Below are 24,054 nucleotides of genomic sequence, written 5' to 3'. Positions count from 1 at the left end.
TGTGGAAAATGATATTTGATGAGTCGTAGCCCATACAAGTGTTTACAATCCGATGTCCAATCCGGGCAATCACAATAATTTGCTTGCAAGGACACATGGTACCATTGAGAGGGATTAGTTGTGCTTTGGAGCTTAAACAACAGTGTTGCCTCATTCAGAACCTGTAGACATGATGCATCTGCTTTAAACCATGCCAAGATACTCTCCCCTGCTAGTAATCTTTTGGTGTGCTGCTTATTACATCCTCGAACACTGAAGCAGTTAGAGTCAGCTACAAAATAGAAATGCTTAAATGATTAGAAGAAAACAATCATGACAAACAATAGTGAAAATACTGTAATCCCAAAGGTAGGTTATAATCCTTGATTAGGAAGTACCTATAACTTGTTTCTGCATAAAGAACTCGAGCAACGTCCCCCCTGGTCGCTTGCCAACACTTGAATTCCCCAGAATTGCATGCACTAGGTCAACAATTGATCTGTTTATCTTGGCATCCGAAAAGGTGTATTTTATATATTGCCATAACCTCTCGACTAGGTTGGTTGTGTCAACGTCTCCATGTTGGAAAAGATGACCAAACTTTGGCCATCTCCTTCGCCAGATACATGTTTGGCCACACCATCCATTCATGACATAGTGTTGTACTTTCACATGAGCAGAGTAATCCATTAGTTTAACCTTCACATTGAACTCCGACTCAGAAGGTTCTTGCATAAGGTTTGACAACGAGCTATAAATGTGATCCCTTAGCTCTTTAGGAACTTGTAGACATGAAGGCACAAGCAAATTATGACCACTACACGAGGACGGTGCAACACAATCTTCTCCCTGCGCACAATAAACCACCTCGAAGGGAAAAATGGTGATCTTGTGTCCCTAAACATATGACATCAATCTTTTGGCCTCGGAGCTATGTACAGAAAGCCCAGACATAGAACAAAGCAATCCATAATTAATTATGCATAATAAACTAGGCCATCTTGCAAGGTTGGTCCTAAACCAGTGCACAGTAAACCAAGAATAAGGGTCTTCATCCACAACCTTCAAGATGGATTCAAGCTCTTGCTGGCATTTGTCTATAACAATTGCCATGGGCCTAGTTGCATTCAATCTAGAGAACAAAATCTGAAAGTTTGTCTCCAATGCAATACTTTCCATGTTTGTCCCAAAATCATTTATACATAGCATAAACCCAATAGGACTGCCAACACCAAGTTGGTTGGGCAATACAGCCACATACAGTGGTAGTCCAAAGGCATTGGTCTTAAAGGTACTATCTACTTCCCAAGAATTGTGCCGAGAAAAGTGAACGGCCATTTGTAACATCCAATTATCTCGAATGATCAAAATGAAGGGCTTATCCTTGTCGTTACTTGCATGCGGATTATAAGGTTGCATGTACAAAACCGAATAGAAAACATGGATCATATATGGAATACAAACAATGCAAAATGCCATGCATAGCTCCATTGACAATTCTCTATGGTTTGACATAATACCTTCTTTTCATTCCTCAAGGAGAGCACTTCCGCAATCATTGATGTCCAATCATCATTTGAAATTCTACCCTGACATCACACTTGATACTGAAGCATTTGAATTCCCGTTGGAATCATGAAAAACCTAAAGATGACACGATCTAAAGATGATGAGCTTTCTATGTGCCATTTCTCTTTGGAAACGGACATCCTTGACACATGTCGACATGTACCCACATCAAAGAAGTCATATTTGCAGCATTCAATCACTTGTGGGTGAACAGGCAAGTAGTAAAGATTGCTACGTGAACCTGGCACATGTTCTTCATGATTACCAATGATAGATATGATCACTTCATCCAATCCCTCTCGGTACTCTATGCACACCTTGAGAGGACAACCACACTTCTTTGATTTTCGAAGTCTTCGACAATTTGAACCCACTCTCATGACATTTCCTCCTCGATGGAAAATGTACTCACACACATTTTTTCCTAGCCCATACTGCTTGCTAGACCTCTTGATTTGGAGTCTAACTTTGTGCTTGATTTGAATGTCAACAAGGGTGCCTTCTACCTTAGACTTGCTTGAAAGTTTCACTTGAGTGCATCTTCTTTAGCAAGCATTCTTTGATGGCTGCACCTTGTAAGCCCCAAAGTCATCCTACTTATTTTCATCATTGCAAGTACATGCTGAAATGAAATCAATTACAAAATCGAGAGGGATGCCATTCTTGTTCACCTGCATACACCATCTAGACTTCACTACTTTTATTACTTCTTTCACACTCTGATGAGTCCCATGCTGCAGATGAGCTAGCTTCACAATGCTCGAAATGAGGGATGGATTTGAGGCACAGTCGTTTTGCACCATTGAGAGATGACAAAAGACATAGCCCATCTTTGTCCCTTCTCCACTTTTTTAAGTCTAGCACGTTTCTTTGATCATGTGATTTTAGCAGCTCTAATGACACGATGAATATCCGTGTGAGGTCACCTACCATCAGATTGTATGAATCCCTATCAAATGATATGCATACTTTAGAAGCATAAAGAAGTGGATGTGGCTCAATTATGTAGAACCTATTGTCTTCAAACAAGTGAGAGCTCTCAGAATCATCACTTACTTCATTTGAGGAAGAGAAATCATCTTGGGATTCAGACCAATTGTTGGCTTCTTCAACGGGGAATCATTCATTGATGTGTGTGAAAAAATCAGTGCATCATCCATTCCCACTTCAGTAGCTACATGCGAGGTTGAGGGGAATGTTGGCCAACCGAGTGTAAGAGTAAGGAATGGGGATTCATTGATTGAAGCCAAAATTTGTGCATCATCCATTCCACATTCAAAATCTGCACGCAAGGTTGAGGAGCCGATTACACAAGGTACCTCACTGGGGTAACATATGGGGATAAAGGGTGAAAGACCTTGCATGGTTGGCTCTATAGGTGAAAGAGATTCCTTGGCTAGTTCTGCAGGCAACAGAGCATTCTGCAACACAACACCCTATCAAATTCAAATTTCTCAAAAAGGAAATCAAATTCAAATTCCCCTCCATGCAATCAATCCCCGGCCCCCATCCATCAACCTCCGGTCCCCATCCGTACAGTTTGCATACCCGCAACGTGCCCCATTGTCCTTGGTGTTGTGCCCTGGTTTACCCAAAAAGTAAAACAAGCCCCAAATCCTTAATCGGCCATCTGCTGGCCCTCCTTCCATCGCACAACATGTCCCAATTCCCCGTCGTAGATCCCACACCTCCACTTCCTTTATGACCCCGTCATAGATAGTAATAACGAGGGTTGCAGGCCTCGGATTTGCACTTTGTAAGCTTCTGATCTCCATGAAGATTTCCCCGTATGCCCATATCCTTCATGATTAGGCTTCACATGGACGTAATGGCCCATGGGTAGACTTGATTTTTGACGTTTGCTAACTCCATCTTGCTTCTCTTTGATATTTAGACCTTGTCCCTCATAATAAACAGGTAACAATAACCCTCCACAGTCTAGGATATTCACTTTCTTAAATAAAATATGCATTCCTATGGACCCTTTGCCTTGTTTGTATTCACCCAAGCTAGAGACCTTTACTAAACTACACTTTTTTCATATTTTTTTCGAGTCCCCTCAGTGACGACAACAATTTGAGCTAAGGCATACTTTTCACGAATGTTTTTAGTGTCTTTGATTTTGACTTTCCTCCCTAGTAATCATCGACGTATGAACTACTAATGCATCCACTCTACTAATGCGTCTAGTAATCACATGAATCAACTTACGACACCCAATTCTACCAAAGCTTTGCAATGTGTTTACTCCAATCCGCCGAGCGACTAAATTCATGTGGGGTTTGTCTCGCAGCTTGTCCATTGCCTATAAAGGGGCTAACATTTGGAAGGGTGGTACTCCCTTATAATACTCGAGAGTGTGTGTGGTCAGTATGGTGTGTGTGTAGCCGTGTTAAATTCCCATCATGTACGACTAGGAGTGGAATAAGACCTCATGAAAAAAAAAGAATACATAAATAAAACCATACATATTATTTATTTGTGATGACAAAAAAATCCCATGAATTCAAAATTAAGAGAGACATTGAAAGAATCTTACATTGCCAATTTATTTATGTGGTCATAAAGAAATAAGAGAGAGATATACTTAGCCTTTTTTATCTTAATTAATGCCTTGTAGCTTAGGTTAGTCTAAGATATTAAAGCCTTAGTTCTCATTGCTTAGCGCTGTCACCAATACCCTTGCATATGTCACCAAGGACCTCGCCTCCATCGCCCTGCTCCTTGTTACCAATGATGTCACCTCCCTTGCCCTCCTTACCACCACGAGGAACCTCTCCTCCCTACAATCCTTTATAATACCTAATAGTGCATGCAACTAATACCTGTGGTCGTTGCCCTCTTCAGTGCACCTTAAGAGGTCCTTATGGTGGGCGGCTCGCAAGTTCTCCAGCATGCCCTAAAACAACCCTGCATCATTGAGCGAGCCATGCCCCTCCCATCCACCTTGACACTTAATAGCCCCAAAACCTTGGCACATCTTCATCTGCATATACAAGCTTTCTTTGAGGGAGGCCAAAATATTTATGAGAACATTGTTAAAATCTAGATGGACCACATGAATTTTTCTCTAATGACATTCCACAATTTTGTATGGGAATTGGCACTACTCCCAGAATGTATTGCCCAATTCCCACACAAAATTGTGGAATGTCATTAGAGAAAATTTCATGTGGTCCATCTGGATTTTGCAAGAAATCAGAGAGTGTTTGCCAAAACAGTTCATTGGATTTCTCAATACACCTGGTGAAATTTCATCCAGTGAGACGACACCCCTTCAATGCACATCAAACATAGCTAGAATATGGATAAGTAGCGGAAGATATAGTAATCATTAGGCGATCTGTCTCCATGCTACAAGATTTGTATCGTTGCCTGCATGCGTGATTGAAGCGACCAAGCTTGGTGGGTGCAACATTTTTTATTCAAGCATAAGAGATGAACTACTAATTAAATAAGGTTTGTGCCCCTTCTTATGCCATGTCTGAGTCAAGGCAGCCTAGGGTTGCGTGGTCTAAAGTTGCCCCTTTTAAATATGCTTCTGATGTTAACCCTTGGTAAATATCCCTTAAACCTCCTCTTCCCTGCTTTTAAAAAATTAGAACATGAAGATGCTAACCCCCTTCTTAGAGGTGTAGAGGACCTTCGTATCCAGCCCTATGATGAATATGTTATGAGGTTTGTTTTAGCCGATTCCTTGACCACCGATTCGTCAATTAAAGGAGATAAGGTAGTTGGTTTTCCCCCACAAATTGCATGGAATCATATAAATGTCTTTAGAAATTGGGGATTGATCCTCTATTTTATTGGGAAGCTACCTGTCATTAGGGATAGAGTTGTTGCCAGTGATAGAGGGTTTAATTACTATGTTGTAGACAAACATTTTTATGTTGGGAAGGGTCTCTTTGAGGTACTGTTTAATATTGCTGAGGATAGGGATAAATTTATCTCTACCCCCACTGTTTTGTTAAATAACCAAGTAGTGCATGTCTTTCCCTACCAACTAGTTAGATTGATTAAAGAGGATTTGCTTCATAATTTTCCCATATGGGTAGAACTGTTTGATTTACCCTCCTTTCTTTGGGGTAGTATCAAAGAAATTGATGGATCTTTGGGTAAAGTCCTTTTTTCCCCTTCCATTAATGCTCCAAACTGGAACAGAGTCTGCATTATGTGGAAAACTGATTCCCAGAAACTTTAGGGATTGATATTGGTATTGGTATAATTGTTATCTACTTAAAATGGGGATCCCTTAGTGGGGCATATTATCATTGTGGAAACCTAGAACATTTCACTACAAATTGTCTTTATCGAATGTTGAATGCCCTATGGTCCCTAGTTATCCTAGGAGTAAGAATTTGGTTCTTGTAGAGCAAATATTTGGTAGACCTAAATCAACCAATTTAGCTATTACTAACTCAGGGTTACCATAGAATTCAATTGGGAATATTCACCCTCCTAGAGCAAGGCCTCTAGCTATGCATTCTTCTAAAAATCAAAATCCTGCTTCAAAATCTTCTACTCATATTCCCCCTGTTAGGCTTAATGAAAAGGGGAAGAGAACTATTGATGCAGATGGGTTCACCCTAGTAACCAGTAAAAAACCACTCTCTAAAAAAGGTCTAAGGAAATCTTTTGCCTGTGGCTACACCAACACAAGTAGCACTGCTCTACTCCAACCTGATGGTGTTCAAGTTCCCCAAGATAACTTTTCATCTGCTATAGCAAGACTCTATCTTTCTTTCTTCCCGATTCTCAAGATGATGGTGTCAACATAGAGATTATAATGAATGAGATACACTACAACACATCTGGAGCATAGCAGTGTTTTTGTAATGTTTTTGGAAGGAAAATATCAGAGGTTTTCAAATTGCTCAGCAACGATCTATCGCTACTCCGCAGCACTTTTTGGCTGTTAAGCAACGCGTTTAGTAGCGAAAAGCACTGCCCAGCAGCAAAAAAGTGCTGCTCAATAGTGTCTATATAGCAGTGGAAAAACGCTGCTATATTGTAAAAATATCCCACTTTTTTTGTTGCTCCTTTTGCCACCGCATAGTTTTATCTTTTGAATACAATAAACTTTTACTTTGAGTTTTTTTTGGCAGGCTTTTGCCGTGTCTATCACTTTTACCTCTCCTACCCTATCCTCCCTCAAGATCAAGTAAGGTATGTCTACTGTTTTCCTTCATTTTCTATACAAACAAGCTTTCCATTAAAGCTTTCTTGTGAGTATTTCCCTTCTCTTTCCTCTCTTTTAAGTTTTTCTTTTCTTCTTTTTTCCTTCTCATCATTGAAGTTTTACCACCCTCACCCTAGCTTCTACATAGAAATCTTAATAAAGAGATTTGATGGGGAGCTCTCCATCAAAGCTCTCTATTATGTTTTTATTTACTAACCTTTTCATTTACTAACTCGCCTTTCTTATTCCTTCTTAAGGAACACCAACCATTGAACGTCACTCAACATTAACGCAATCTACAAGCTTATAAATTCTCCCCACACAAAGGGGTATTCAACATCATCACACAAGGACGTGATCTACATCATGATCTAGTCTAGACCCTTTCAAGGACATAATCTCACTAACCTGTAGAAGCCCCTATTATATTCTTGTATAACTTGGATTCAAGATGTGGGCTTTGCAACAGTGCACGGCTGATTTGTAATGCATTTCACTCAAAAGGCTGAGGTCATCACTCTAGCACTAAAGTTGGAGATATAATTTTTATATTCCACGAATTACCTTCATATGCACTAAGACATGCCTGCCATTTAACATGAGACGGAGACAATATCCCGTGTAGCTGGTTTAGAAGCTAGGGTTAGGGTTAAGCTATAATGAGAAGGAAAAAAAAGATTCAATAAGTTTTCTATGTTATACACAAAATCTTTCATTAGGATTTCTATTAAGATTAGGGTTTTGTATATGTTTTCTATTAGGGTTAGGATTAGGGTTACTAATACTTTTTTTCTTTATTTTCTTTGATTTTGTAGGTTATCCACACATACAAGCCTCATAGGTAAGAGATCTCTCCCTTTTTTGTTTTCTCTCTTATGCTTTTACATGTTATAGGGTTTGTAAGTTTTAGGATTTGTTATTTTTTCTCCCTATATGGATAGCATAGCTCCTCCACTAGAAGTGGCCATATGCCTTAGTATCATGTATGAGGCTAGTGCATAAAGCTTATGCATTAGCCTTATTGCATGCCTTATTGCATAAGCCTCATAGATAAGGGTACTGCATAAACCTCATGCATAAGACTTATGCATTACCAAATGTATAAGCCTCATGCATGAGGCTTATACATAAGGTTTATGCATGAGACTTTTTCTTAAAGCCTCATGCATAAGCCTCATGTATAAAGCTTATGCATTAGCGATAAGCCTCTATGTATAGCCTTATACATAAGCTTATGCATGAGGCTTATGTATTAGCCGTATGCATAAGCATCATGTATAAAGCCATATGCATAAGCCATGTATAAAGCCATATACACAAGTCTTATGTATAAAGCTTATGCATATGGCTAATGCATAAGCCGGGTACATAAGCTTTATGCATGAGGTTTTATGCATAAGCCTCACGCATAAGCCGCATACATGAGGCTTATGTATAAGCTCATACATAAGCCTCATGCATAAGCCGCATACATGAGGCTTATGTATTAAGCTTATGGATAAGCTTAATACAAAAGCCTCATGTATGCAGCGGCTTATGCATGAGTCTCATGCATAGGTTTATGCAGGCTACGCATGCATAGCCTCGTGCAAGCTATAAATGATATGCATAGTATGCATGAGCCTTATGCATTAGGCGAGTGCTACCTAGGCATACACATAGCTACCAGAATGCACTGGTAGCTATGCATTAGGCGAGTGCTACCTAGGCATACACATAGCTACCAGAATGCACTGGAAGCTCCCATTACATGCCGGGTGCTACCTAAGCATGCCGGTACTTATCGGCATGCCGGTAACTTTCTATGCATGCTGGAAGCAACCAATGCATGCCGGTAGCTTCCTACACATGCTGGAAGAAACCAATGCATGCCGGTAGCAACCTACACATGCGGGTAGCTTCCTACGTATGCCGGTAGCTTCCTACATATGCCGGTAGCTTCCTACGTATGCCGATAGCTTCCAACGCATGCCTGCCGCGGTAGCTTCCTACGTATGTCGATAGCTTCCAACGCATGCCGGTAGCAACCAACACATGACGGTAGTTTTGTACGCATGTCGGTAGCTTCCTACGCATCCTGGTAGCTTCCAATGCATGCCGGTAGCTTCCTACGCATGCTAGTAGCAACCAATTGAAAAGAAAACTATATTAGAAAACCATAAGAAGATATCATACCAAACCTCCATAGCTTTCTTCTCCTTTATTCTCCTTTGAAGTTGTAGCACAATGCATATCTTTAAACTGAAATATTAATGAAGGAAAAGCTGAGTTTTTGTTTGCAACCAAATGGCACCAAAAAATCAACACACCCTTCATCATCAATCTTGATCTCTACATCATGTTTTCTAACTAGTCTCATGATTGATAATATCAATGCCATAAATGTGGGTCGAATGGAGGGAAAGGAAAAGATGTTCAAAAAAATAGAGGCAAGCTGCATAATTTAAAGGCCTTGCACAGAGATTGAAATTTATCCTCTATGCAAAGGAGGGAAACTCAAAACAATACCCTAATCCCTCATAGCCCTACCAAAAAAAACCTTAAAAACATAATGGTTACCTAAAAACATACATACTAAGTCTCTAAGTAAAAAAAGACTTGTAAACTAAATAGAAATTGGGGAAAATATGTAGACATGGTCTTTAGGTCCTAATCTAGGCGTGGATAAAAAATAATTTAAAAATCTGAAGTCTACATAAATATATGAAATTTCTTAATTGAAATGTAAAAAGAGCTTAAATCCGTCAAATTCGATGGAATTTGAAAGGAAAAAGCTAGGAGGTTAATTAAGAGAGTCACATCAACAAGCTACACGTTTTAAGTTGAAATGTAAAAACACTTTTTGTTATCTTCAAAATCTACTCCCAACCTTAGACAAAGATATTGTTAGAATAAAAAAATAGGTGAATCTATTATAATATAGCCAAAACATGATCTTTTAGATCCTAAAAGAAGAGAGAGAGCTAATATTTTGTAGTTCTTTTTGCACTTTTCCTTGATTCGTGGAAGAGAGAGAGAGCCCTTACAGGGCCCCTTTTTTAGTCCATATTTTTCCTAATGGTAAATCCTTATATAGTAGTAGCTTTGGTGTCAGCATTGAGAGACAACAACATGGTCTTTCAAATGAAGGTCGTAGAATTGTGGTTGCAAAATAGTTCAGATGCCAATTATAGGGCAAGAGATTTGAACTCATGCCCCCCTCCTCCCCCCCTCCCCTTTTGAGTCACAATTGCTCCAAGGCACAAACCCACACCATTAAGCTACTTATTTATGACCTTCCCCTTCCGAGTTAAACCCTCACCATTAGCTACTCACCCATTGGATGGTGCTACTAGGCTTTGATCCCTAGTTTCCCCTTTATAAGTCTAGAGATTATTAACTTAACTTTCCAAAACTTTTTTCTCAATTAAGAATCTACAACTTAAAGATTGATCTCATTTGAAAGACCAAAACTTTACAATTTGGCACTCCCTAGAGAGCAAGCTTTTTTATTTCATTTCATGGTTTAAATCAATTAAAAGAGTATGGGGTAAAAGTTGGTGTGTGACTTCCATGTGAAAAAGTATAATTTATTCCATGCCTCTAAGCTATAACTTTATATATATATATATATATATATATATATATATAAAGGACACCCAAAATTTATGATTATTCCATGCCTCTAAGCTATAACTTTATATATATATATATATATATATATATATATATATATATATATATAAAGGACACCCAAAATTTATGATTATTTTCATTGAATGCTTCTTCTCAAGGACAAATTTTCTTCGCCCTTGTTAGCATTGCCTTTGGCTGACAAACTGTGGCATAGATTTCTTTGTGAATGAGTACTTGTTGAAATTGGAGTTGAAGGACCAGTTAGGTGGTAGTGTTTGTAAGGTTACACGGTTTTACCCCTTCCCCTCAAAATTAACGGAGAAAGGTGTACTCCCTTGAAAGGGTATTTCAACACAAGGATGTTCATTAAGACCAATGCGGACTGTGGTAGCCTGCAGGCAATGAGCTCGAGCCATAATTTTTGCACAAAGTTAAAGCTTGATACCATTTGGATGCATGCAGTTTTCTTGGTTTTCTTCTGTAATTTGAAGCTAAGGTGGGGAAAGGAGTAGTGTTCACGAAAAACCGAGGTTTAGTGTGAGGTGAATGACAAATTTTAAAAAATAAGTTTCAAATTTTAAAATAATAATTTAGAAAAAACCTACATAAATTTGAGGTTGACGGTTTTTTGATTTTTGTTGGGAAAAATGTTTTGTGCGAACACTGGAGAGGCATCATGGAGTCCTCCAGCCCTCATCAAAAGCAGGGCATTTGCCCTCTCCTCTTCATCGCCACAACAGAAAGGCCGTGTGGAGTCGCGTGTTGCTGAAGTTGGTCAGGGGTCTCATCAAGCCAGTCTTCCTCAGGCTCAACCCAGTCCTGTTCCCCTTGGACAACCTATTTCCTTCGCGGAGGCTGTACGTCATTCGAAAGCCGATCGGGCGATTTCAGGTCATGTTCCTACTTCTGCCCCTTCAGGTTTGATTTTAACACCATGGTTAATCTCTCTCAGAACCCTGCCTTTGAAGAAAGGGTTGGGGATGGTGATTTTGATGATGAAGGCACAGTCATCTGTGATGATGATGAACTTGCTACATGGCAGGAACACCTGTCCTCGCACTCTCTTATCGGCCTTTGTCATGGGGCTAGACCCCCTGTCGTCGACGCCCTGAAATACTGGATAAAGACAAACTGGGAACAGAGGGGTATTAGAGTGGCTTCAGTCCAACATTTACCTAATGCATATTACATGTTTCATTTTGAGGATCCTGTAGGCGCTACCTCCGTTATTAACAGTGGGCAATGGGTTATTAGGAATATTCCTCTGTCTTTTTTTAGATGGTTTGAAAGCTTTGACCCTAAGGGCCCTAAACCGACAAAATCCCAGTATGGGTGGAGCTTACAGACATGCCGGCTAAGTACTCTCTCTGGGCCAAAAGGATTGGTGGCTCAGTGGGTAAAGTGCTAGGGCAAAAGCCCTTTCAAGTGGTCAACCCTCAATGGGCTCACCAGATGCTCATAGAGGTTGACACGGCTAAGCCCCTTAAGGATAAAGTCCCTCTTAAAAACAGGGAAGGTCAGGTCATTTATGAACAGGTTTTAGCCTATAAAAATTTTCCCAATGCTTGTTTTAATTGTAACAAACAAGGCCACATGATCAGGGATTGCCCTGATCTTCATCAACCCTCAGATACCGATAAGGCTCCCGGCAAGGATGAGGCCTTTGTGGTTCCCCAAAAAAAACATGTGTCGAAGTCCAAAAATTCCAAATCAAATTGGCATATTCCTACCAATAGGTTTGCCCCCCTCTTGGTGGATGTCCAAGATGGTATAGCTAATCATATCCAAGCCAAGGAGTTCCCAAAGACAGCCCTTTTCGGGGAAGAGCAACTTTCTCCTGGTAGGAGTGCCCACAAGGACAGAGTCTTATTCAGCCAAGAACTAGACTCCCCTATGGATTCAGATGATGACTTTATAGATAAAACTCAACACAAGGATAATGTGTTCAAATCTCAGTTGGAAGCTGAGGATGTAGCAATGATGAAAAGAATGTCCCTCTCCCCATCTAAACATCCTGAGGAGGGAGGGTTCTCTCCCCTTCCTTTAGGTGCCAATATGAAGAGGAAAAAGGAAAAGGTCCAGGAGGCATTGAGAACCTCCATGTCCTCGGGGAAGCCCTCCAAAGCCAGCAAAAAATGAATCATATAAACCTGCTCTCTCTCAATTGTAAGGGGCTCACTAACCCTGAAAGGGCAGTGGCCATCAATAGGTGGGTTAAAGACATGCCTTATGACTTTGACTTTCTGAATCTGCAAGAGATCAAAGTTGGAGGGTCACAACTCCATCTTAATCTTCAAAGAATCTCCAAGAATACCCTTTGGTTTTCTACTAATCATCCTTCAGGTAGAGGAGGATCCGCAGTTGGCATTCACAGGAAGTGGGAACACTCCATTCAGTATGCTTGGTCGTCTGATGATATGCACAGTTGGGGACAGTGGTTAGGCTGGGGAATCCTTTTAACTTCACAGTGATTTCTATTTATGCTTCTTGTTTGGCCAGCATGAGGGCATCAACTTGGCAATCTATTAATCAGATTGTGGGTCCTATTATGTTGGTGGGGGATTTTAACATGGTGGAATGTCAAGGTGACAGAAGTAGATTTCTGGGAAGAATTATAAGTGGTCAGGAAAAGGATAAATGGGAACTGCTAAAGGTTGGTAAGGCCCTTTCAGACCTCTCCTCTAAAACAGGGTTCACCTGGTCTAATCTCCAAAAAGCTCACTTCCACAGGGCTGCTAGATTGGACAGACTTTATGCCTCTAGTGGTGGCCTGGTGGCCATGTTCACAAAAGTCAAGTGTCTTACAGATACTTCTCTCAACATCTCAGACCACTTTCCATTGGTTTGCAAGCTCACGGTAGGTCAGGTTAAAGGAAGGGATGGCTGGCCTCATTTGGACACATCGCTTTTTCTTCTTCCGTGTGTGCAGCAAGAGATTAAAGGGTTCATCACAGATGCCTTCAATCATTTTGTGTCCCCCTCCAAGAGTTGGACCTTTCTGGTCAATAAGGTGCATACCATCTGTAGGGACTATAAGCTTAAAGCTGCGGCCATCCGTCTGAATCGTAGAGTCTAGATTAGAAATCAGATTCAAAGTCTCTTACACTCTAATAAGGGGTTAACTGATCACGCTCTAATTGACCTTAGGAACAAACTTAGACTCGAGGAGTTGCTTGCAGCCAAGTCTACTATGCTGTGGTACAGAGAGGTGTGGGCTAGAAAAATTGACACTCCCCACCCTAAGATGTTTTCTTTACTCAAAAGGAAAAAAGCTAGAGATCTTATTCCATTTGTTGAGAAACCTAATGGTCAGGTTGCTGCTTCTGAAGAGGAAAACTTGCAAGTCATCAAGAACCATTTCCTTAACTTGTTCTCCACCATCTCTCCTCCCACTCTGGAAATCACCGCAGCTAGCGCCAAAATTGCTCTCACTACGAAAAAAATGGTCAATCCGCACTGGCTATGAAACTAGATGCCCCCTTCTCTGAGAAGGAGGTGAAAGATGCTCTCTCTCACCTCAAAAAGGGGAAGTCCCCTGGGACACGCGAATATACACTCGTTTATAAACATGACGGTATGTTTAAACTAAAAATAGCCTGCCTTCCCCAAATATAGATTTTGAACTAACATATCAACACTGCTTTCATTTTCACCTCTTCCAACAGTAACGAAACCTAAGTGCAAGGAGGGAGCAGAGAAGGAGCACACACGGGAGAAGGAGGGAGCAGAGAAGGAGCAGAGAGGACTCACTTTTTCAGAGGTGAGTCAGTTTGTCCTGTGCCTTGGCTCTTTCCTCAGATTTGTTTATGCTATTTGCTCTTTGCTTTTTGGGTTTGTCTAAGTGCAAGGAGGGAGCAGAGAAGGAGCACACACGGGAGAAGGAGGGAGCAGAGAAGGAGCAGAGAGGACTCACTTTTTCAGAGGTGAGTCAGTTTGTCTTGTGCCTTGTCTCTTTCCTCAGATTTGTTTATGCTATTTGCTCTTTGCTTTTTGGGTTTGTCTCCGTCCTTTTGCTTCTGTGCACACGATTGGGTGAATGATTCTGACAGAGGCGACAATGGTCCTTTTATAAGGACACTTTGTCTTTGTCGGGGGTCGGTCCTTTTGAAAAAAAATTTTCGCAGATCGCGTGTAGAAACGCGTGTAAAAGCGCATGTACTCTATCTGCAGAGTTTGTTCACGCGGATATACACGCGTTTCTGGACGGGTGTATACACGCGTTTTCTGACGGGTGTATACACACGTTTCTGCACGGGTGTATAGACGAGACTGCGTTTTAGAATTCATGATTTGCAGGCAACACAACTGACTTGAATGATGATATTTGTGTGAGTCAAGAGACAGCCCATGATGTACATGAAGATGTAATCATTTTGGGCGCCATCCTGGTCCGGTTGAGCTTACAGAGTATATGTATGCCCATCCCCCTCCTTCCCTGCCTGGTGTCTATACCCCTACCGCGAGTATCCAGGGCACTCCAGTGCCGTCTATTCCTCTGACTCCGACAAGACGGCATGTAGCTTCTCCTCTTCCACGTCCACCGAGGAGACATACCTCGTCCCAGACACACTCACGTACACCCTCACAGCCACCATCACGTGCTCCCTCAGAGCCACCGTCACGTCAGGGCTCACAGCCACCGTCACGTAGACAATCCCCCAGTCGTGACTCCACCCGCAGCAGTAGAAAGAGTGGGAGTGGAGGATGCGGCGGGTGCTTTGGGGGGAGGTAGTAGGGCACGCGGTGAGAGAGGAGATAGAGGGAGAAGAGTTAGAGGAGACAGTTCGGAAGAGGAGGAGATGAGAGAGATGGAGAGAGCGGATAGGGGCGGGATAGTGATGGATGCGAGGAGGAGGTAGGTAATGGAGTACATGCGTGGGGTAGTATCAAACTCATATAGAAATTGTTTTATTAAATTTAAAGATCAAAATAGCCGATTAGTTGGGGAGGTGATAGAGGCTGTACATAGTCGGTACCCCAATCCCCCACATGCTACATTCTCGGATGTATGGGGAAGGACGCGAATAAGGGAGATCTTAAGTAATAAAAGATCTCACCTTAAAAAACTCGCGTACGATGACCGGCTAAATGTAGATGCGGGTGGCTATCCTGCCGAGAAACCTGCCACTGCGCACAAACGCGAGTCGAAGGAGGCAAAGAAACGAGCAGAGGGTGGCGTGAAGAGCAGGCAGCATGTGGAGGCACGACGGATCCAGATGGAGACCATTGGATCTTCGCATTTCGGATCTAGCGGCGTCGAGTCATGGGAGGCAGAGTTCGTAAGTATCTTGCCACTTTATTTGATTGTTTACTTAATTCATTGATTCTATGATTGTTTTAATCTTACAAATTGTGTTGATTATGATACAGCGACGGGTTACGGGGAGGAAGCCCACAACCCATGATACTGTGTATGCTCGCCGGCATAGCAAACGTGACACGTGGGCCATCTTCAGAGCCGAGGGACGTATTACGGATGCGCAGTTCGAGATGGCCATGAGACCATACGGTCGACAGGTACTTGAAAATTCTAAACGAATGATTTTGGTTTATTGAATTACATATATATATACTTATATACTATATATTACTTGAACAGGCACAAGCTGCTGATGATCCACCGGCCGCCACTGTAGAGGGTGGACATGAGCACTACTCATCGGACATTCCGACCGATGTGAGCTCATCTGAGCATGGAGGGAGCACCGAGTCATCATCTGGGTCTGAGTAGTACTCAGACTTATAGTATCACATTCCATATTGAGGATGTGATTGTATATATTTTTTTGTAAACTGAAGCCATGGGCTACTTCGAGATATGGACTCCCTTGTATACATGTATGAAATTTTGATAGTAATATTGAATTGATTGATCGATAGTATTACATTCATGTCTGTCTTGAATCGTGTATTGACAATGTATGCATTCATGTCGTTCTTGTCTTAATCTCCCTCGGGCATATGTTCTTCGTGGATGGTCTAATGGGATGGTCTAATGGGATGGTCTAATGCACAAAAAAAAAAATCCAGAGAGTGCTATTGGGTGCTGGAATGCTGGAACAGTATTCAGGCACCAAATAGCACTCTCTGGATTTTTTTTTTGCTCTCTGTTCGCGTGTATAAACGCGTCAGAACTGTTAAAACTCGCGTGTATTTACGCGGATACTCTGTAAAATACACGTGTATTAATGCATCAAAACTGACAATTACGTGTGTATAAGTGCATCTAAATTAAAGAAACGCGTGTATAGACGCAGGTATAAATGCGTCTGAGACATCTGAACTGAACAGAACCCAGCTATACACCCGTGTATAAGCGTGTCTAAATTAAAAAAAGGCGTGTATAGCCGCATGTATCAACGCGTCTGTGAAAAAAACGTAGCTACACACCCGTGTATAAGCGCGTTTGAGAGGTCCTATACACGTTTGATACACGCGCTGATACACGGGCCCGCTACTTTTTTTCACAAGTCATTTTTAGCGGCTAGGAGCGCGGGTATGAACCCGATCCCTTGTAGTGATGCTCCATTTTCAAGGGCTCCTGTATGGTTTCCTCATCTTCCATTAGATTCCTGCGCCATCGTAGTAGTCATGTCATATCTAAAACAAAGTAAGCAAAGAAGTGCAATGTCATCTTTGTGGTCCTAAACCAGTGCATAGAAAACTAAGACACAACAAGTTTAAGAGCCACCCTGCACAATAAACCAGGACTCCTACACTACACAACCAACCATTAAACATGGCATTTAAAAAACCACGACACGTAGGAAAGCAACCAAGATTGGGGATAAGAGCTTTACATGATTCTTTTCTCTCACCTTTTCCCCTCTTCATAGTACCTTTCCCTTCTTTGACCTCCCCAAAATTCTTTCTAGGCTCCTTATTCAAGGGCTCACATGTACTGCTTCCTCATCTACACCAATCCACTTCTTGCGCCGTCTTAGCCCTGCTGTTGAAATGTAGAGCGAAAGAGACGAGACAAGAGACACATCATGTACGCTCCCAAAGACTGATTCATATTGAGGACAAGATACATATATATAGGTGAGACCAAGTTAGGTAGAGTGAACCATATATAGGGCTCCAACATGTTGAAATGTAGAGCGAAAGAGACGAGACAAGAGACACATCATGTACCCTCCCAAAGACTGATTCATATTGAGGACACGATACATATATATAGGTGAGACCAAGTTAGGTAGAGTGAGCCATATATAGAGCTCCAACACCCCCACTCAAACAAGGGTCTCTAGCTATGGATGAAAAAACCCTTGGGGAGTACAAGGGAAAAACCCAAGCCCCTATACAAATGTGAAAATATAAACCAGAAGTAATGATGTGAAAGTGCATTGTGCATCTATGTACAAATATACAAAAGGACCAAGAGGTCATAGTGTGCAATTGTGAAATGTGCAAAGGGCATGGTGTCTAGAAGATTACAACGATATATGTACAAAGCTACCATAAGAGTAAAGAGCCTAATCTAGAAAGAGTGAGCCCGAGGCAACTCCAAGCTCTAAGCACAAGAGAATGAAGCGTGACTCATTGAGACCTTTGGTAAGAATATCTGCAATCATCTGGTCACTTGGACACAATGTTCAATCATGATAGTGCCTTTGCGTACTTCGTATTTTGACTTGTTATGTTGGACATAGTCTTTTGCAAGACTAATAGCACTCTGATTATCACACCGCAAGGGTGTACTAGAAAGAGGAGAATGGCCAATATCTATCAACACTTGTCGAAGCCAAATGAGTTCACGAGCTGCAAGTGATGCCGCAGCATATTCAGATTCGGTTGTAGAAACTGCAACACAACGTTGTTTCTTGCTGGTCCAAGAAATAAGACAACCATTAATGAAGAAACAATTGCCACTAGTAGATCGCATAGATAAATGTGAACTGGCCCAATCTGCATCTGTGTAACCCAAAAGAGAAAGAGATGGAATGGAGTCGGATGTGAATTGTCGTTGATAAACCAAACCATAATCTACAGTGCCTTTCAAGTATTTCAACACGCGCTTTGCTAAAGACCAATGCTTAAGAGAAAGACATGCAAGATGTTGCCCGAGATAGTTAGCAATAAACAAAATGTCAGGAGGGGGACGAGTGTTCAAACCAACAACTTGAAGACATCCAACCAAATTAGCATATGGTTGATTTGTAACAAGCTAGCCACCACCATCAGAAGTGTTTTTCATGGAACTCGCAAGACAAGGAGTAGTTGTTGAATGTGCAGATTCCAAACCAAACTTCTTAATAGTATCTTCAATAAACTTTGACTGCCGGAGTAATAAAATACCTTTGCTACGATCCCTTTGAATTTGAATGCCAAGACACAAGTGAAGCTCTCCAAGATCCACCATATCAAATGCCAAAGATAACAACTGCTTAATTTGGTGTAGAAATCCCAAATCATTGGAAACAAGGATTGTATCATCCACATAAAGGGCAAGGATTACAAAACTACCACTTTGGTGTTTGGTAAATAAGTTGGGATCAGAAGAGCAAGAGAGAAAGCCATAGGAGGTAAGAAAAAGATCAAACTTGATGTACCAGGCCCGTGAAGCTTGTTTAAAGACCATATAAAGCCCTATGAAGACGAGCAACAAGATCTTCCTTACCTACAATAACAAATCCTTCTGGCTGCTCCATGTAAATTTCTTCATTCAAATCTCCATTCAAGAAAGCTGTGCGCACGTCCATCTGATGAATTTCTAAGTCAAATTGAATAGCAAATGCCAATAAAACCCGAATACTAGTAATGCGAACAACTGGTGAAAAGGTTTCATGATAATCAACGCTAGCAACTTGAGAATAACCTTTGGCAACTAAACGTGCCTTGAATTTGTCAAAGAATCCATCTGCTTTAAATTTTATATTATATACCCACTTACACTTAATGGCCTGGTACGGCCAGGAGGCAGCTCAGTGAGTATCCGTGTACCTTTAGAGATAAGAGAATCGTACTCTGCTTCCATAGCCTCTTGCCATTGATCCTTTTGTGGAGAACATATAGCATCACTGTACGTGGCAGGATCTTCAGAAGTAGAGAAAACATTAGCATCAAAATCTTCATCATAAACATGACAAGAACCATGCTCAAAATCAATAGGCAGATCAATAAAAATGTCAACATCATCAATGACAGCATTCGGAATCAATGGTTGTGAAGAGGAAAGTTTCTCTTTAGATGGTTGTGAAGAGGAAAGTTGCTCTATAGAAGAAGATTCATCATCACACAAGAATGAAAAAGCTTGAAGCAAAGATTTAGTATCATCAGAATCATCCATGGACCATGTACTGCCCATAAGCTGTTCATTGAAAATAGCATCGCGATTCACAAGCACTTTCTTGGAGGACGGGTCATAGAATTTGTAGCCTTTGGAAGTGTCAAAATACCCAATAAAAATAACTTTAAGCCCAGGATCATCAAGCTTTGCTCGTGTTTCTTTAGGAACATGAATATAAGCAATACATCCAAAGGTTCGAAAATGAGATACAGAAGGAATTTCACCTGTCCATGCTATGATGGGTATCTTACCAGAAGGAGCAGTAGTAGGAAGATGATTCTGAACAAAGACTACTGTAAAGAGAGCTTCACTCTAGAAAACATGAGATAACCCAGAATGAATCAGCATACATCGTATAGCATTGATAATAGTGCGATTCTTACGTTCAGCAACACCGTTCTGTTGAGGTGAATATGGAATAGTATGTTCATAATGAATACCATGGTCCGTACAATAACTCTCAAACTCACGAGACACATATTCTCCACCATTATCGCTGCGAAGTTTCTTGAGGCAACGACCAATTTGAAGTTCGGCAGCCTTGTGAAATTGCTTGATAACGCCTCAGATTTTTGTCGAAGAAAGAAAACAACTGTATACCGTGAGTAATCATCAATAAACGTAATGAAATAACGATGTTGTGTTCTCGATGGAGGCAAAGGTCCACAAATGTCGGTATGAACAAGATCCAACAAATCATGAGAATAGAGCACAAAACTCACAGATTCCCATATGAGGATGAGCTTTAAGATCCATGGCACGTACAAGACCTTGACGACGATGAAGATCAAGAAGCTTTGAGAAATCAGCATGAACAAAGCGATGATGCCATATCTTACAATCATGATCACCTGGAGCAGTGACAACATTTGCTACAGCATCATTAAGAGAGCTCAAACAAATTACCATTACAAGAAGCAGTTGTAATAATCTGTCCATCTTTCTCAATGCGGCATTTGCTACAGCATCATTAAGAGAGCTCAAACAAATTACCATTACAAGAAGCAGTTGTAATAATATGTCCATGTTTCTCAATGCGGCATTTGGTGTGGTCGAATCCAACAAACAAACCAAGATCAACAAGTCTTGCAACTGAAAGAAGATTATGTTGAAGTTCTGGGACATGTAAAACCCCTCGTAAAACTCGAATTGAAGAAGATAAGGTGCCAAGATATAAATCTCCAATGCCCTTGACTTGACAAGTTGTATCATCAGCAAGATAAACAACACGTTTAACAGGTAAAGAATAATAGTTATGTAGCCACTTGGATTCATATGTCATATTTCCTGTAGCACTAGAATCAATAATGAAAAGTGAACCATCACGTACATGAAGTATTCTGTCTGGGGGAACTGAACATAAAACACAACTTGTTTCAGGCACAACATTATCATGATGCTCGGCTGCATATGCTCGATTTCGATCTACATCAAATCGACGCTTAAAGCACATGGAAGAGGGATGATCAGATTTTCCACAATAATCACAAGAAGAAGAATCTCTAGATAAACGTGGTTGTTTTGTGGTAATGTTGTGTTCATCATATTGACGTGCCCAACAGTCATCTTCAGCATGACCATTCCTATTGCAGTAAGAACAATGTTTGTTAGAAAATTTGAGATGAGAGAAACTACCACCACGATGACCACCTCTGCGGTTGCCTCGTTGAAAAGGACGCCTTCGCACATAAAAGGCCCGTTCCAACTGTTGTGACTCAGGCTCCTCTTGTTGTGAAAACATAGCTGCATCATGACCAACGCTACGTCGTTGTTGACGTTGAGAATACTCAATCAAAGATATGCAAGTTTGGTCAAAATCAAGACCGTCCTTGTTAGAAAGAATGGTAACAATGTTGTCATTCATAAGACGGATCCTTTATCGTATTAAGAAGAATTGTAATAAGTTGCTTTCGTGGAACAGGATCACCCGCACCAGCAAGTTGATTAATAATAGATTTGAAAGAATATAACAGACTTTTTCTGAAAATTTGCTATAAGATACTCCCATACGTCATGGGAAGTAGGAAAGTCATACACATCAAGCATGAGAGAATCACTAAGAGCAGAAAGAATGTACCGACGAGCTGCTTTATCACGCCTCTGCCAATCCATATAAGCAAGACGCCATGCATAAAAAACAGGGCCTTCCGTGATAAGAACGTTGTCAGAATCCGGAATAGTAGGCTGAGACGGACATAGAGAATCGCCAATAACAACATCTGAGAGCTCATCTCGCCTTCAAGAATTAACAACATCTTTGCTTTCCAACCGGGAAACCCTTGGCCTTGAAAAGAAGGAATAGAACGTTGGCCAGAAGGAAAACCATTGACAAGAACAGTCATAGCCATATCTATCTCTGCGAGAAGACGTATAAGATTAAATCACAAAATCTGCACACCATAGACGAGGACGACCGCAAGAAATAAGAGACGTCAATAAGAAAAGAGTCCTCAAAATAGAGAGACGTGGGACGCAAGATTCATTGATAGATGCTTGATGAAAAAGCTAGATTGGTCGTTTTGCTAAAAATAGCAAAATAATAAGAGACGCTTGATAAAAAAGCTAGATTTGGCGGTTTTGATAGACGCTTGATGAAAAAGCTAGATTGGTTGTTTTGCTAAAAATAGCAAAATAATAAAAGACGCTTGACGAAACCTGTGTGCTCACACAAAGAATCTGTTTGCTTATTCAAAGAACCTGTTTTGCTGTTACAGATGCAGTTTGCCTGAACTGTCATAACTTTTGACTCACAACTTCGTTTGACAAACTTTTTTGATAGGATTCACCAGCACAAACTTTTTTGATCGGTTTTGGTTTTAAGGACGCGATTAAGAAACAACTCTAATTACAATAAGTTAAGCTATAAAATCATGTAGACAACACATAATCAAAGAACAATCTTGTAAGACATGAAATTATAATCATGAATTTAACAAGAAGACATAGATGCTTCCCTTATAGATGCTCTGATACTATGTTGAAATGTAGAGCGAAAGAGACGAGACAAGAGACACATCATGTACGCTCCCAAAGACTGATTCATATTGAGGACAAGATACGTATATATAGGTGAAAGTTAGGTAGAGTGAGCCATATATAGAGCTCCAACACCTGCCATATCTAAAACAAAGCATGGAAAGTAGTGAAAAGCACAATATTAATCCCCAGCAAATCCTGTAATGCAATGTCAACTTTGTGGCCCTAAGCCTGTTCAAACAAGACAAGACAAATAGTAAATCACCACAAAGGACAAAGCAATCTTGGTGTCCTAAGTTCTGCAAAGTAAACCATGACACATGGCACTTCAAAAAGTAGCCAAGATTGGGGATAGGGGGGTTACATGCATCTTTGCTATCACTTGTTTCCCCCTTTATAGGAGGTTTCCCTTTGACCTCCCTCGAATTCTCCGCATGCTCCATTTTCAAGGGCTCGTGTACGGTTTCCTCATCTTCAATCAGATTCCTGCACCATCTTAGCTCTTTCATATCTGAACCTGTGCAATGCTTTGTTTTAGATACAACTAGGCCAAGGTAAATGAAGTTTGTGAGCTTGGTACCTATGTAAAGCAAAGCAGGAGACACAACAAGATGCATAGTAAACCAATCTTGGGGGCTCCTACTATGCATAGTAAACCATGACACATGGCATTTTAAAAATCACGACATAGTGCAAAAAGCAAGCAAGTTTCGAGACTCCTACTGCTCACAATAAACGAAGGCACATGGCATGGTAAGCTTGGAAAGCCCACCTGTGCACATTAAACCAAGCCATGTGCCAAGACATAGGGAAAAGACTCTTGAGGCCCTACCTAAACCTCTGCACAACCCCTCGATAAAACCAATTACGGCATAATCATCTTGCCCCTCCTATCAACTATCCAAAATCCCAGTTAGACATCTCTTAGACTCCCCAATCGTCCTCATGATACATGGCAATAGCCATGTAAGGGCACACCTTTGACATTGTCATAGTTAAGGATAACCAGGAAGACCAACATTGAGTATTTTGTGGATACATTATAACTTGATGTCAACCCTTGGTAAGTATCTACCCATGGAAATGCATTTCACCTTGAATCCACAAGCACAAGAAGGGGTCTTGTAAAGCACTTTTTGCACTTATGTGTGGGCAATGGATTTGGCATACAAGATGCAAGCATGGGTTATGGCCCAATGCATATATAAAATTCAAGGTAGAATTTGTGTGATGAAATATCCTTCCAAGGCGCCCTAAACTTGTAACGTGCATTTCTTTATAGCTTGTAGGATTCCTAATTATGTGGTGTGATCGCTAACCATATTGCATTCAGCAACACACTGAATGCGATTTGGGGCCTTAGGGCCTTACCCGGTTGACTTAGAGCAGAAGTTGGGAATCACTACTACCGGGTTCTGAAGATGGAGAAAAGTGAGCAGCCCGT

The sequence above is a fragment of the Cibotium barometz genome, chromosome 2, assembly GCF_041138505.1.
Source record: "Cibotium barometz isolate CiBa-2024 chromosome 2, ASM4113850v1, whole genome shotgun sequence".
In the NCBI taxonomy this organism is placed as follows: domain Eukaryota; kingdom Viridiplantae; phylum Streptophyta; class Polypodiopsida; order Cyatheales; family Cibotiaceae; genus Cibotium; species Cibotium barometz.
The sequence above is the reverse complement of the archived record's forward strand: the minus strand, read 5'-3'. Positions refer to the sequence as shown.